The sequence below is a fragment of the Pristiophorus japonicus genome, chromosome 2, assembly GCF_044704955.1.
Source record: "Pristiophorus japonicus isolate sPriJap1 chromosome 2, sPriJap1.hap1, whole genome shotgun sequence".
NCBI classification, from domain to species: Eukaryota; Metazoa; Chordata; class Chondrichthyes; family Pristiophoridae; genus Pristiophorus; species Pristiophorus japonicus.
Genome location: NC_091978.1, coordinates 13216866 through 13231012, shown reverse-complemented (window position 1 = coordinate 13231012; position 14147 = coordinate 13216866).

Below are 14147 nucleotides of genomic sequence, written 5' to 3'. Positions count from 1 at the left end.
TCCGTACGACAACGCGTCACATGCTAGCACACGTCTTTTACACGGGTTATACAATACAAGCAGCTTGTTGGAGCATAAAATGTTTCTGGCTTTCTCAAAAGTAATTACTTGGTTTTTTTCCCCCATACCCAGTTCTCACCTTTGCGCAGTAACACATGTAGGAGCTCTAAAAGGGTGCTTAACCCCGGTAGGAAGTTACCAAAATAGTTGAGGAGTCCCAGGAACGACCGCAGCTCCGTGACGTTCTGTGGCCTGGGCATGTTCTTGATAGCCTCGTGTTGGCATCTGTGGTCCGCCGCGATCTTTCTCCCCAAAAACTCCACTTCTGTTGCCATGAAGACGCATTTCGACCTCTTCAGCCACAGCACTATGCGATCCAGTCGCTGGAGGACCTCCTCCAGGTTTTGTAGGTGCTTGGCGGTGTCCCGACCCATGACCATTATGTCGTCCTGAAAGACCACCGTGTGTGGTACCGACTTGAGTAGGCTCTCCATGTTTCTCTGGAAGATCGCTGCAGCCGACCGAATTCCAAACGGGCATCTGTTGTAGATGAACAGTCCCTTGTGCGTTTTGATGCAGGTGAGGCCCTTCGAAGACTCCTCCAGCTCTTGCGTCATGTAGGCCGAAGTCAGGTCGAGTTTGGTGAACGTCTTGCCTCCTGCCAGCATCGCAAATAGCTTGTCTGCCTTAGGTAGCGGGTATTGGTCCTGTAGCGAGAAACGATTAAAAGTTACTTTATAATCACCGCAAATTCTGATCGTGCCATCACTTTTGAGTACTGGAACAATCGGGCTGGCCCACTCGCTAAATTCCACTGGGGAGTTAATGCCCTTGTGTTGCAGCCTGTCCAGCTTGATTTTCATTCTCCCTCATCGGGTGAGGTACTGCTCGCGCCTTGTGGTGAATGGGTCATGCCTCTGGGGCCAAGTGGATCTGCACCTTTGCCCCGGAAAAGTTTCCAATGACTGGCTCAAAAAGGGAAGGAAATTTGTTCAGAACCTGGGTACATGAGGCCTCATCGACATATGATAGCGCTCGGATGTCATCCCAGTTCCAGCGGATTTTGCCCAGCCAGGTCCTTCCAAGCAGTTTGGGGCCATCGCCCGGGACAATCCAGAGTGGCAGTTCTTGCACCGTGCCCTCATAGGTGACCTTGACCATGGCGCTGCCCAGGACAGTGATAAGCTCTTTGGTGTTCATTCTCAGTTTCGTGTGGATGGGGCTCAGGGCTGGTCTGAGTGCTTTGTTGCACCACAGTCTCTCAAACATCTTTTTACTCATGATGGATTGGCTAGCGCCAGTGTCCAGTTCCATGGCTACGGGTAAGCCATTCAATTTTAGCATTATAGGTGGACATTTCATCGAAAATGTGTGCATCCCGTGTACTTCAGCATCTGCCTCCTCTCTCTGAGGCTCGAAATTGCTTTGATCCACCATGAACCATTCTTCCTCTGCCACGTGGTGGTTAGCAGGTTTTGCAGAGCTTGCAGCTCGTTTGCAAGCTTATTGGAGGTGCCCCATTGGTTCACAGCTCTTGCAAACATACCCTTTGAAGCGGCATGAATAGGCTGAATGGAAGCCTCCACAACGCCAACACGGTGTGAATTGCCTTGCATTCGTCCTTTGTTGCGGACTTTGAGTCATCTGGGTCACCTGAGGCCTGCTGGCAGTTGCAGACTCGTGGGTTCTGCCCTGTACATTTCTGCTCGCAAACATAGTTCCAGTTAATTTATGAACATTGCTAGTACTTGTGTGCTGAGAGATTTGTTTGGTGTCATCACTGGTGGACATAAACGCCTGTACTATCGCAATGGCCTTACTGAGGGTCGGTGTCTCTACAGTCAAAAGTTTTCGTAGGATGGTCTCGCGGCCAATGCCCAGTACAAAAAAGTCTCTGAGCATTTGCTCCAGGTAGCCATCAAACTCACATTGTCCTGCAAGTCGCCTTAGCTCGGCGACATAGCTCGCCACTTCCTGACCTTCAGATCGCTGGCACGTGTAGAACTGATACCTCGCCATCAGCACGCTCTCCCTCGGGTTAAGATGATCCCGAAACAGTGTACACAGCTCCTCATATGACTTATCTGTGGGTTTCACCAGAGCCAGAAGATTCTTCATGAGGCTGTAGGTCGGTGCCCCGCAGACTGTGAGGAGGACCGCTCTCCTTTTTGCAGCGCTTCCTTCTCCGTCCAGCTCGTTGGCTGCAAAATATTGATCTAGCCGTTCGACATAGGCTTCCCAGTCCTCACCCTCCGAGAACTTCTCCAGGATGCCCACAGTATGCTGCATATTTGCGTTGGATTCGTATTGTCATCGCCAGTTATTGTGTTCCTAACACAGATGAGACTGCACACAGGGAGGTTAAAGTAACAGTGACCTCATTCTTTAACAAGACACTCCAGAGTGAGGAACAGGCCTTAGGGGCCGGCTTATATACAGTGCTCCCAACGGATTCTGGGATCCCTTGGGACTTCAGGGGATGAGCTCCCTGGTGGCGGAACATGGAATTGTATGCTTTACAGACACACAACAATCGTGACCACTCCTGATTTAAAAGCGACCACTCCTGATATTAAAATTCACCTCCTGATTTAAAGTGATCACTCGTGATTTAAAATTATCACACCTGACTACTAATCATTCCTGATTTATGTGACCACTCCTCATTGAAAATGACCACACCAGATTTAAAGTGATCACTCCTGATCTAAAGTGACCACACCTAATTTAAAAGTGACCACTCTTGATTAAAAGTGACCATTCCTGATTTAAAGGGGCCACGCCTGATTTAAAGTGCCCACTCCTAATTTCAAATTGACCACTCCTGATTTTAAACTGACCACTCATGATCTAAATTAAACCACTACTGATTTAAAAGTGAATATTCCTGATTTAAAGTGACCACTCCTCCTTAAAACTGACCACACCAGATTTAAAGTGACTGCTCCTGATTTAAAGTGACCACACCAGATTTAAAAGTGGTCACTGCTGATTTAAAGTGACCACTCCTAATTTCAAATTGACCACTTCTATTTTGACACACCAGATCTAAAAGTGACCACTCCTGATTAAATATTGAATTCTCCTGATTTGATCGTTACCACAACTGATTTTAAATGACCATTCTTGATTTTAAATTAGCCACTTCTGGTTCTGGATGTAAAAATGGTGACTGCTGAGATTAAAAGTGACCACTCCAGATTTTAAAATGACCACTCGTGACTTAAGAGTGGTCACTCCTGATTTACAAGTGGCTACACCTGATTTAGAAGTGACCACTCCTGATTAAAAGTGACCACTCCTGATTTAAAAGTGACCACTCATTTAAAGTGACCAGTCCTGATTTAAAGTGACCACTCCTGATTTAACATGACCACTCCTGATTAAAAGTGACCAGACCTGATTTAATAGTCACCACTATATATTTAAAGTGACCACTCCTGATTTAAAAGTGACCACTCATTTAAAGTGACCACTCCTGATTTAAAAGTGACCACTCATTTAAAGTGACCACTCCTGATTTAACGTGACCACTCCTGATTAAAAGTGACCAGACCTGATTTAATAGTCACCACTACATATTTAAAGTGACCACTCCTGATTAACAAAATGACCACTCCAGATTTGACAGCAACCACATCTGTTTTAAAATGACCACTCCTGATTTGTAATTTGATATTCCTGATTTTAAGGTGACCACTCCTGGATTTTAAGTGACCACTCTGATTTGATGGTGAACACTTTGGATATATAAGTGACCCCTCCTGATTTAAAAGTGAGCGCTCCTGATTTAAAGTGACCACTCCTGACTTAAAAGTGACTGCTTCTGTTTTTAAATTGACCATTCCTGATTTAAAAGTGACCACTCCTGATTTAACATGACCACTCCTGATTAAAAGTGACCAGACCTGATTTAATAGTCACCACTACATATTTAAAGTGACAACTCCTGATTTAAAAGTGACCACTCATTTAAAGTGACCACTCCTGATTTAAAAGTGACCACTCCTGATTAAAAGTGACCAGACATGATTTAATAGTCACCACTACATATTTAAAGTGACCACTCCTGATTAACAAAATGACCACTCCAGATTTGACAGCAACCACATCTGTTTTAAAATGACCACTCCTGATTTGTAATTTGATATTCCTGATTTTAAGGTGACCACTCCTGGATTTTAAGTGACCACTCTGATTTGATGGTGAACACTTTGGATATATAAGTGACCCCTCCTGATTTAAAAGTGAGCGCTCCTGATTTAAAGTGACCACTCCTGACTTAATAGTGACTGCTTCTGTTTTTAAATTGACCATTCCTGATTTAAAAGTGACCACTCCTGATTTCAAGTGACCCCCTCCTGATCTTAACGTGACCACTCCAGATTTAAAGTGGCCACTTAAGAATTAAAAGTGACCACTCCTGATTTAAAAGTAACCACCCCAGATTTAAAGTGACCGAACTGACCACTCCTGATTTCAAGTGACCACACCAGGTTTAAGTGAACACACCTAATTTAAATTGACCACTCCTTATTTAGAAGTGACCACTCCTGATTTAAAGTGATCACTTCTGGTTTCAAATGGTCCCCTCCTGATTTTACACTGACCATTCCAGATTGAAAAATGACCACACCTGATTTAAAAGTTAATACTCCAAATTTAAAGTGACCATACCTGATTTAAAAGTAGCCACACCTCATTTAAAGTGACCACTCTGATTTGTACTTGACCATTCCTGATCCTAAAGTGACCACTCCAGGTTTCAAAGTGACCACTCCTGATGTAAAAGTCACCACTACTGATTTGAAGGTGACCACTCCGAGTTTCAAAGTGATCACTCCCGATTTAAAATTGAGCTCTCCTGATTTAAAAGAAAAGAAAGACTTGCATTTATATAGCGCCTTTCATGACCAGTGGGCATCTCAAAGTGCTTTACAGCCAATGAAGTACATTTGGAGTGTAGTCACTGTTATAATGTGGGAAACGTGGCAGCCAATTTGCGCACAGCAGGCTCCCACAAACTGCAATGTGATAATGACCAGATAATCTGTTTTTGTTATGTTGATTGAGGGATAAATATTGACCAGGACACCGGGGAGAACTCCTCTGCTCTTCTTCAAAATAGTGCCATGGGATCTTTTATGTCCACCTGAGAGGGCAGACGGGGCCTCGGTTTAATGTCTCATGCGCAAGATAGTGCAGCACTCCCTCAGTACGGCACTGGAGTGTCAGCCTAGATTTATGTGCTTAAGTCCCTGGAGTGGGACTTGAACCCACAACCTTCTGACTCAGAGGCGAGTGTGCGACCCACTACAAAAGTGACCATTCCTGATTTGAAGGTGACCACTCCAGATTTTAAAGGGACCACCCCTGATTTAAAGTGACCACTCCTGATCATAGAGTCATAGAATCATCCAATCATCATCATCATATCATCATAGGCAGTCCCTCGGAGTCGAGGATGACTTGCTTCCACACTAGAAATGAGTTCTCAGGTGACCTACAGTCTCTGTCACAGGTGGGGCAGACGGTGGTTGAAGGGACGGGTGGGTGGGGTGGGGGGGCCTGGGTTGCCGTGCGCTCCTTCCGCTGTCGACGCTCGGCTTCAGCACGCTCTCGGGCGAAGAGACTCGAGGCGTTCAGCGCCTTCCCGGATGCTTTTCCTCCACTTTGGGCGGTCTTGAACCATGTCTCCCAGGTGTCGGTGGGGATTACATTTTTTAAGGAGGATTTGAGGGTGTTCTTGAAGCGTTTCCTCTGCCCACCTGGGGCTCCGAGTAGAGCGCTTGTTTTGGGAGTCTCGTGTCAGGCATGCGGGCGATGTGGAGCTGATCGAGCGTGGTCAGTGCTTCGATGCTGGGAATATTGGCTTGATCAGGATTTACAGGATCTTGCGGAGGCAGCGTTGGTGCTACTTCTCCAGTATTTTGAGGTGCCTGCTATACATAGTCCATATCTCTGAGCCATTTAGGAGGGCGGATATCACCACTGCTCAGTAGACCATGAATTTGGTGCCGAGGTGCTGGTTTTCAAACACTCTCTTCCTCAGGTGACCAAAGGTTGCATTGGCGCACTGAGGGTGGTGTTGGACCTCGTCGTCGATGTCTGCCCTTGTTGACAGTAGGCTCCCGAGGTATGGAAAATGGTCCACGTTGTCCACGGCCTCATCGTAGATTTTGATAACTGTGTGGTGGAGGCAGGTTGGTAGAGCACCTTTGTCTTACGGATGTTTAGTGTAAGGCCCATGCTCTCGTATGCCTCGGTGAAGGTGTTGACGATGGTTTGGAGTTTGGCCTCCGAGTGTGCGCAGATGCCAAGTGTTGTCTGCGTACTGTAGTTCGATTATGGAGGATGGGATGACCTTGGATCTAGCCTGGAGGTTGAACAAATTCCCGCTTGTCCTGTAATTTAGCTCCACTCCAGCGGGGCACTTGCTGAGCATGAGATGGAGCATTGCAGCAAGGAAGATCGAGAAGAACATTGGTGCGATGACACAGCCCTGCTTGACCCCGGTCCGAGTGTGGATTGGGTCTGTGATGGATCCGTTGGTCAGGATCACGGCTTGCATGTTATCGTGGAGCAGGTGGAGGATGGTGACAAACTTTTCAGGGCAACCGCATCTGAGGAGGACGCTCCATAGTCCCTCACGGTTGACAGTGTCGAAGGCTTTTGTGAGGTTGAAAAGGCCATGTACAAGAGTTGGTGCTGTTCCCTGCATTTCGCTTGGATCTGCCGCGTGGTGAAGATCCATTCTGCCCCTGAGTAGGCGGAATCCGCTTGCAATTCTGGGAGGAGTTCTTCAGCCACAGGAAGAAGGCGATTCAGGAGGATTCTTGCGATGACTTTCCTGGTGGTTGACAGCAGGGAGATACCTCTGTAGTTACCGCAGTCGGACTTGTCACCTTTCTTCAAGATGGTCACGATTACAGCGTCTCTGGGATCTCCTGGCATGAGCTCCTCCTTCCAGATAAGAGAGATGAGGTCATGGATCCATGACAGTACTGCTTCTCCGCCATGTTTTAGTGCTTTGGCGGGAATTCCATCTGCTCCTGATGACTTGTTGTTCTTCAGTTATCACATGGCTTTATCAACCCCATGCCGGGCTGGGGTTGTGCTGAGATGGTGGCGGGTGACATGCTGTGGGATGGAGTCGAGGACACTCACATCGAAGACAGAGTCTCGGTTGAGGAGATCCTCAAAGTGCTCCTTCCAGCGGGCGCTGACTGCCTCTCTGTCCTTGATGAGCACCTCTCCGTGCTTGTCCAGCAGTAGGGTAGGGTCTTGGGTGCTTGGGCCATAGGTCTTCTTGATTGTGCTGAAGAATCCTCGCACGTTGTGGTTGTCGGCAGGCTGCTGGATTGCTTGAGCCTTCTCCACCCATCATCTGTTCTTTAGTTCACGGGTTTTCTGTTGAACCGGGGCCTTCGGATACCTATAGAGCTGCTTTCTTGCCCTCGAGTTGTGTTGTCGCTTCCAGTCCAAGAATGCCTTGCGCTTGCGGCATAGAAACATAGAAACATAGAAAATAGGTGCAGGAGTAGGCCATTCGGCCCTTCTAGCCTGCACCGCCATTCAATGAGTTCATGGCTGAACATTCAACTTCAGTACCCCATTCCTGCTTTCTCGCCATACCCCTTGATCCCCCTAGTAGTAAGGACCTCATCTAACTCCTTTTTGAATATATTTAGTGAATTGGCCTCAACAACTTTCTGTGGTAGAGAATTCCACAGGTTCACCACTCTCTGGGTGAAGAAGTTCCTCCGCATCTCGGTCCTAAATGGCTTACCCCTTACCCTTAGACTGTGACCTCTGGTTCTGGACTTCCCCAACATTGGGAACATTCTTCCTGCATCTAACCTGTCTAACCCCGTCAGAATTTTAAATGTTTCTATGAGGTCCCCTCTCATTCTTCTGAACTCCAGTGAATACAAGCCCAGTTGATCCAGTCTTTCTTGATAGGTCAGTCCCGCCATCCCGGGAATCAGTCTGGTGAACCTTCGCTGCACTCCCTCAATAGCAAGAATGTCCTTCCTCAAGTTAGGAGACCAAAACTGTACATAATACTCCAGGTGTGGCCTCACCAATGCCCTGTACAACTGTAGCAACACCTCCCTGCCCCTGTACTCAAATCCCCTTGCTATGAAGGCCAACATGCCATTTGCTTTCTTAACCGCCTGCTGCACCTGCATGCCAACCTTCAATGACTGATGTACCATGACACCCAGGTCTCTTTGCACCTCCCCTTTTCCTAATCTGTCACCATTCAGATAATAGTCTGTCTCTCTGTTTTTACCACCAAAGTGGATAACCTCACATTTATCCACATTATACTTCATCTGCCATGCATTTGCCCACTCACCTAACCTATCCAAGTCGCTCTGCAGCCTCACAGCATCCTCCTCGCAGCTCACACTGCCACCCAACTTAGTGTCATCCGCAAATTTGGAGATACTACATTTAATCCCCTCATCTAAATCATTAATGTACAGTGTAAACAGCTGGGGCCCCAGCACAGAACCTTGCGGTACCCCACTAGTCACTGCCTGCCATTCTGAAAAGTACCCATTTACTCCTACTCTTTGCTTCCTGTCTGACAACCAGTTCTCAATCCATGTCAGTACACTACCCCCAATCCCATGTGCTCTAACTTTGCACATCAATCTCTTGTGTGGGACCTTGTCGAACGCCTTCTGAAAGTCCAAATATACCACATCAACTGGTTCTCCCTTATCCACACTACTGGAAACATCCTCAAAAAATTCCAGAAGATTTGTCAAGCATGAATTCCCTTTCACAAATCCATGCTGACTTGGACCTATCATGTCACCTCTTTCCAAATGTGCTGCTATGACATCCTTAATAATTGATTCCATCATTTTACCCACTACCGATGTCAGGCTGACCGGTCTATAATTCCCTGTTTTCTCTCTCCCTCCTTTTTTAAAAAGTGGGGTTACATTGGCTACCCTCCACTCCATAGGAACTGATCCAGAGTCAATGGAATGTTGGAAAATGACTGTCAACGCATCCACTATTTCCAAGGCCACCTCCTTAAGTACTCTGGGATGCAGTCCATCAGGCCCTGGGGATTTATCGGCCTTCAATCCCATCAATTTCCCCAACACAATTTCCCGGCTAATAAGGATTTCCCTCAATTCCTCCTCCTTACTAGACCCCCCGACCCCTTTTATAACCGGAAGGTTGTTTGTGTCCTCCTCAGTGAATACCGAACCAAAGTACTTGTTCAATTGGTCCGCCATTTCTTTGTTCCCCGTTATGACTTCCCCTGATTCTGGATCTCCTGGATCTCCTGGTCGTTCTGGTTGAACCAGTCTTGGTGTTTCCTGGTCCAGTGACCCAGCGTCTCTTCGCAGGTGCTGATTATGGAAGCTTTGAGGGTTGACCAGGTATTGTGGACCCTCTGCGTCTCTGGGTCACTGAGTGTTGTCAGGCTGGTCGCGAGGCACTGGCTGAATAGGGCTTTCTAAGCAGGATCTTTGAGTGCACGGGCGTTGATTTTCCTGGGCATTGTTTCTGTTGCTGTCGCTGTTTTGGATCAATGTTGATGGTGATGACAGAGAGAATTAGGTGGTGGTCCGTCCAACAGTCATCAGCTCCTGTCATGGCGCGGGTGATGCGCATGTCTTGCGGTCCCTCGCTCGGACGATGATGTAGTCTAGCAGATGCCAGTGCTTGGAGCAAGGGTGTTACCATGAAGCTTTATATTTGTCCTTCTGACGGAACAGGTTATTGGTTATGACGAGGCCGTGTTCTAAGCATTTCGTCAGGAGGAGGGTGCCATTGAAGTTGGCTTCACCTACACCCTATCGGCCAATCACACCTCCCCAGAAGTCAGTGTCTTTTCCGACCCTGGCGTTGAAGTTGCCAAGGAGGATCAGCTTGTCGCTTGTTGGGACTCGGGACAGGGATTGTTTGAGGCTGGAGTAGAATTCCTCTGTGGTCCCGTCTGTAGCTTCCAGTGTTGGGGTGTACGTGCTGAAGACCATAGCGCACTGATTCTGGGCTAGAGTGAGCCGAAGATTCATGAGACATTCGTTTATCCTGCAAGGAGAGTCTCTGAGATGGCCCACGACTTTGTTTTTTACGTCGTTCTGCTTCTGATTTGCCGTTCCAGAAGAAAGTGTAGCCACCGCCTTGGTCTTTGAGCTGGCCTTCCCCTGCCCGTCGGATCTCGCTTATGGTGGCGATGTCAACGTTGAAGCGTCCGAGTTCCCGGGCAACAATGGCGGTGCGGCGTTCCGGTCTGTTGATGTTCGGATCATCCATGAGGGTTCTAACATTCCAGGTCCTGAACTTCATCTTAAAGTGTGGCGAAACCCCCAACACAGAACATACAGGCAGAGGATGAGCTTCCACAACATGACTGAGCGGCAGTGCTTCGGGAGGCACAGGCTGTCGCGTCAGGTCGTCGCAAACATTTGTAGCTCGCTGGAGCAAGACCTGCTGCCCAGAGGTCCGAGTAGACACTCCTTACCAGTGGCTGTCAAAGTCACCCCCCCGCCCTCAACTTCTTCACCTCAGGCCCCTCCCAGAGATCTGCAGCAGACACTTGCAGGATCTCACAGTCGGCCGCCCACAGATACATTACCCAGGTGACCAATGCCATGTTTCAGAAGTCAGCCAATTGTATCAACCTTGACAATGATGAGGCCAATGTTGCTGAGCGAGCGGTGGGCTTTGTGGCTCTGGCTTGCTTCCGACGAGTGCAGGGTGTCATCGACTGTGCACATGTGGCCACCAAGGCCCTACCCTGAATCACCCAGGAGTGTTTGTGAACCCCCAAGGGCTTCCACTCCCTCAGTGTGCAGCTCGACTGCAACCATAAAAAGATCATCGTGTATGTGTGCGCCAGATTCCCTGGCACCTGCCATGACTCTTTCGTGCTGCGGCAGTCCACCCTCCCTCAGCTCTTCGCTCTTCCAAATAGACTTCCCGGCTGGCTGCTTGGAGACAAGGGCTACCCACTGAAGACATGGCTCATGACATCCCCTGAGGAGGCCAAGCAATGAGGCTGAGGAGCGTTATAATGAGAGCCACATGTCCACCTGATGTGTCACAGAGCAAGCAGTCGGCATGCTGAAGATGTGCTTCAGATGCCTTGACAGATCTGGAGGAGCCCCTCAGTATGCAACGGCAAGGGTCTCTAGAATCATCGTGGCCTGCTGCGTGCTGCACAACACAGCGCATCATCGAGGATTGGTGCTGCAGGAGGAGCAGGGCACAGAGCACACAGCCTCTTTGGGGGAGGAGGAGGAGGAGGAGGAGCAGGTGGAAGAGGAGAAGGGGGAGGAGGGCGAGCAGGTGGAAGAGGAGGCGGAGCGACAGCGTAGTGAGTTGGGGAGGCCTACAAAAAGCCCAACAGACATGGGAGGCCAGTTGGTGCAGCAGGGAGAGAAAACAAAAAAGTAGAAAGAAATCGAAGGGTGACATCACAGCCAAGGGGGTAAGTGATTGGTTGGTGATTGGTGAGTCGTTTTTCTTTTTCTTTTCCTTTATCAGTCGGTAACCTTTATCATTGTTGTTGCCAAATTAAGTTAATCCAAGGGTTAAGTCATGGCAGGAGAGCTCGGACACGTGTCATGCTCCTCTTGTGCCATGTGGGAAGTCAGGGACGCTCCCAGTGTCCCTGACGACTACACGTGCAGGAAGTGTATCCAGCTGCAGCACCTGACAGAACGCATTGCGACACTGGAGCTGTGGGTGGATTTACTCTGGAGCATGCTGAGGATGTCGTGAATAGCACGTTTAGTGAGTTCGCCACACCGCAGGTAAAGGGTACACAGCCAGATAAGGGATGGGTGACCAACAGGGACAGCAGTGGAAGGAAGGTAGTGCATGGGTCGCCTGCGGTCATCCCCCTGCAAAACAGCTACACCGCTTTGGGTACTGTTGAGGGGGATGACTCATTAGGGGAGAGCAGCAGCCAAGTTCACGGCACCGTGGGTAGCTCTCCTCCACAGGAGGGCAGGAAAAAGAGTGGGAGAGCGATAGTGATAGGGGATTCTATTGTAAGGGGAATAGATAGGCGTTTCTGCGGCCGCAACCGAGACTCCAGGATGGTATGTTGCCTCCCTGGTGCAAGGGTCAAGAATGTCTCGGAGCAGCTGCAGGACATATTGAAGGGGGAGGGTGAACAGCCAGTTGTCGTGGTGCATATAGGTACCAACGATTATAGGTAATAATTGGGATGAGGTCCTACAAGACAAATTTAAGGAGCTAGGAGCTAAATTAAAAAGTAGGGCCTTAAAGGTAGTAATCTCAGGATTGCTACCAGTGTCACGTGCTAGTGAGAGTAAGAATCGCAGGATAGCTCAGATGAATATGTGGCTTGAGGAGTGGTGCAGAAGGGAGGGATTTAAATTCCTGGGACATTGGAACCGGCTCTGGGGGAGGTGGGATCAGTACAAACCAGACGGTCTGCACCTGAGCAGGACTGGAACCAATGTCCTAGAGAGAGTGTTTACTAGTGCTGTTGGGGAGTGGTTAAACTAATATGGCAGGGGGATATGGCAGCGGGATGGGAACCTATGCAGGGAGACAGAGGGAAGTTGAATGGGGGCAGAAGCAAAAGATAGAAAGAAGAAAAGTAAAAGTGGAGGGCAGAGAAACCCAAGGCAAAAACCAAAAAGGGCCACATTACAGCAAAATTCTAAAGGGGCAAAGTGTGTTAAAAAGACAAGCCAGAAGGCTCTATGCCTCAATGCGAGGAGTATTCGGAATAAGGTGGATGAATTAACTGCGCAGATAGCAGTTAATGGATATGATGTAACTGGCATCACGGAGACATGGCTCCAGGGTGACCAAGGCTGGGAACTCAACATCCAGGGGTATTCAACATTTAGGAAGGATAGACAGAAAGGAAAAGGAGGTGGGGTGGCATTGCTGGTTAAAGAGGAAATTAATGCAATAGTAAGGAAGAACATTAGCTTGGATGATGTGGAATCGGTATGGGTGGAGTACGGAATACCAAGAGGCAGAAAATGCCAGTGGGAGTTGTGTACAGACCACCAAACAGTAGTAGTGAGGTTCGGGACAGCATCAAACAAGAAATTAGGGATGCGTGCAATAAAGGTACAGCAGTTATCATGGGCGACTTTAATCTACATATTGATTGGGCTAACCAAACTGGTAGCAATGCGGTGGAGGAGGATTTCCTGGAGTGTATTAGGGATGGTTTTTGAGACCAATATGTCAAGGAACCAACTAGAGGGCTGACCAGCCTAGACTGGGTGATGTGTAATAAGAAAGGACTAATTAGCAATCTTGTTGTGCGAGGCCCCTTGGGGAAGAGTGACCATAATATGGTAGAATTCTTTATTAAGATGGAGAGTGACACAGTTAATTCAGAGACTACGGTCCTGAACTTAAGGAAAGTTAACTTCGATGGTTTGGGACGTGAATAGACTGGCAAATGATACTTAAAGGGTTGATGGTGGATAGGCAATGGCAAACATTTAAAGGGCACATGGATGAACTTCAGCAATTGTGCATCCCTGGAGTAAAAATAAAACGGGGAAGGTGGCTCAACCATGGCTAACAAGGGAAATTGAGGATAGTGTTAAATCCAAGGAAGAGGCTTATAAAATGGCCAGAAAAAGCAGCAAACCTGAGGACCGGCAGAATTTTATAATTCAGCAGAGGAGGACAAAGGATTTAATTATGAAGGGGAAAATAGAGTATGAGAGGAAGCTTGCTGGGAACATAAAAACTGACTGCAAAAGCTTCTATAGATATGTGAAGAGAAAAAGATTAGTGAAGACAAATGTAGGTACCTTGCAGACAGATTCAGGTGAATTTATAATTGGGAACAAAGAAATGGCAGACCAGTTGAACAAATACTTTGGTTCTGTCTTCATGAAGGAAGACACAAATAACCTTCGGGAAATACTAGAGGACCGAGGGTCTAGTGAGAAGGAGGAACTGAAGGGAATCCTTATTAGTCGGGAAATTGTGTTAGGGAAATTGATGGGATTGAAGGTCGATAAATCCCGGGGGCTTGGGGATAGTCTGCATCCCAAAGTACTTAAGGAAGTGGCCCTAGAAATAGTGGATGCATTGGTGATCATTTTCCAACAGTCAATCAACTCTGGGTCAGTTCCTATGGACTGGAGGGGAGCTAATGT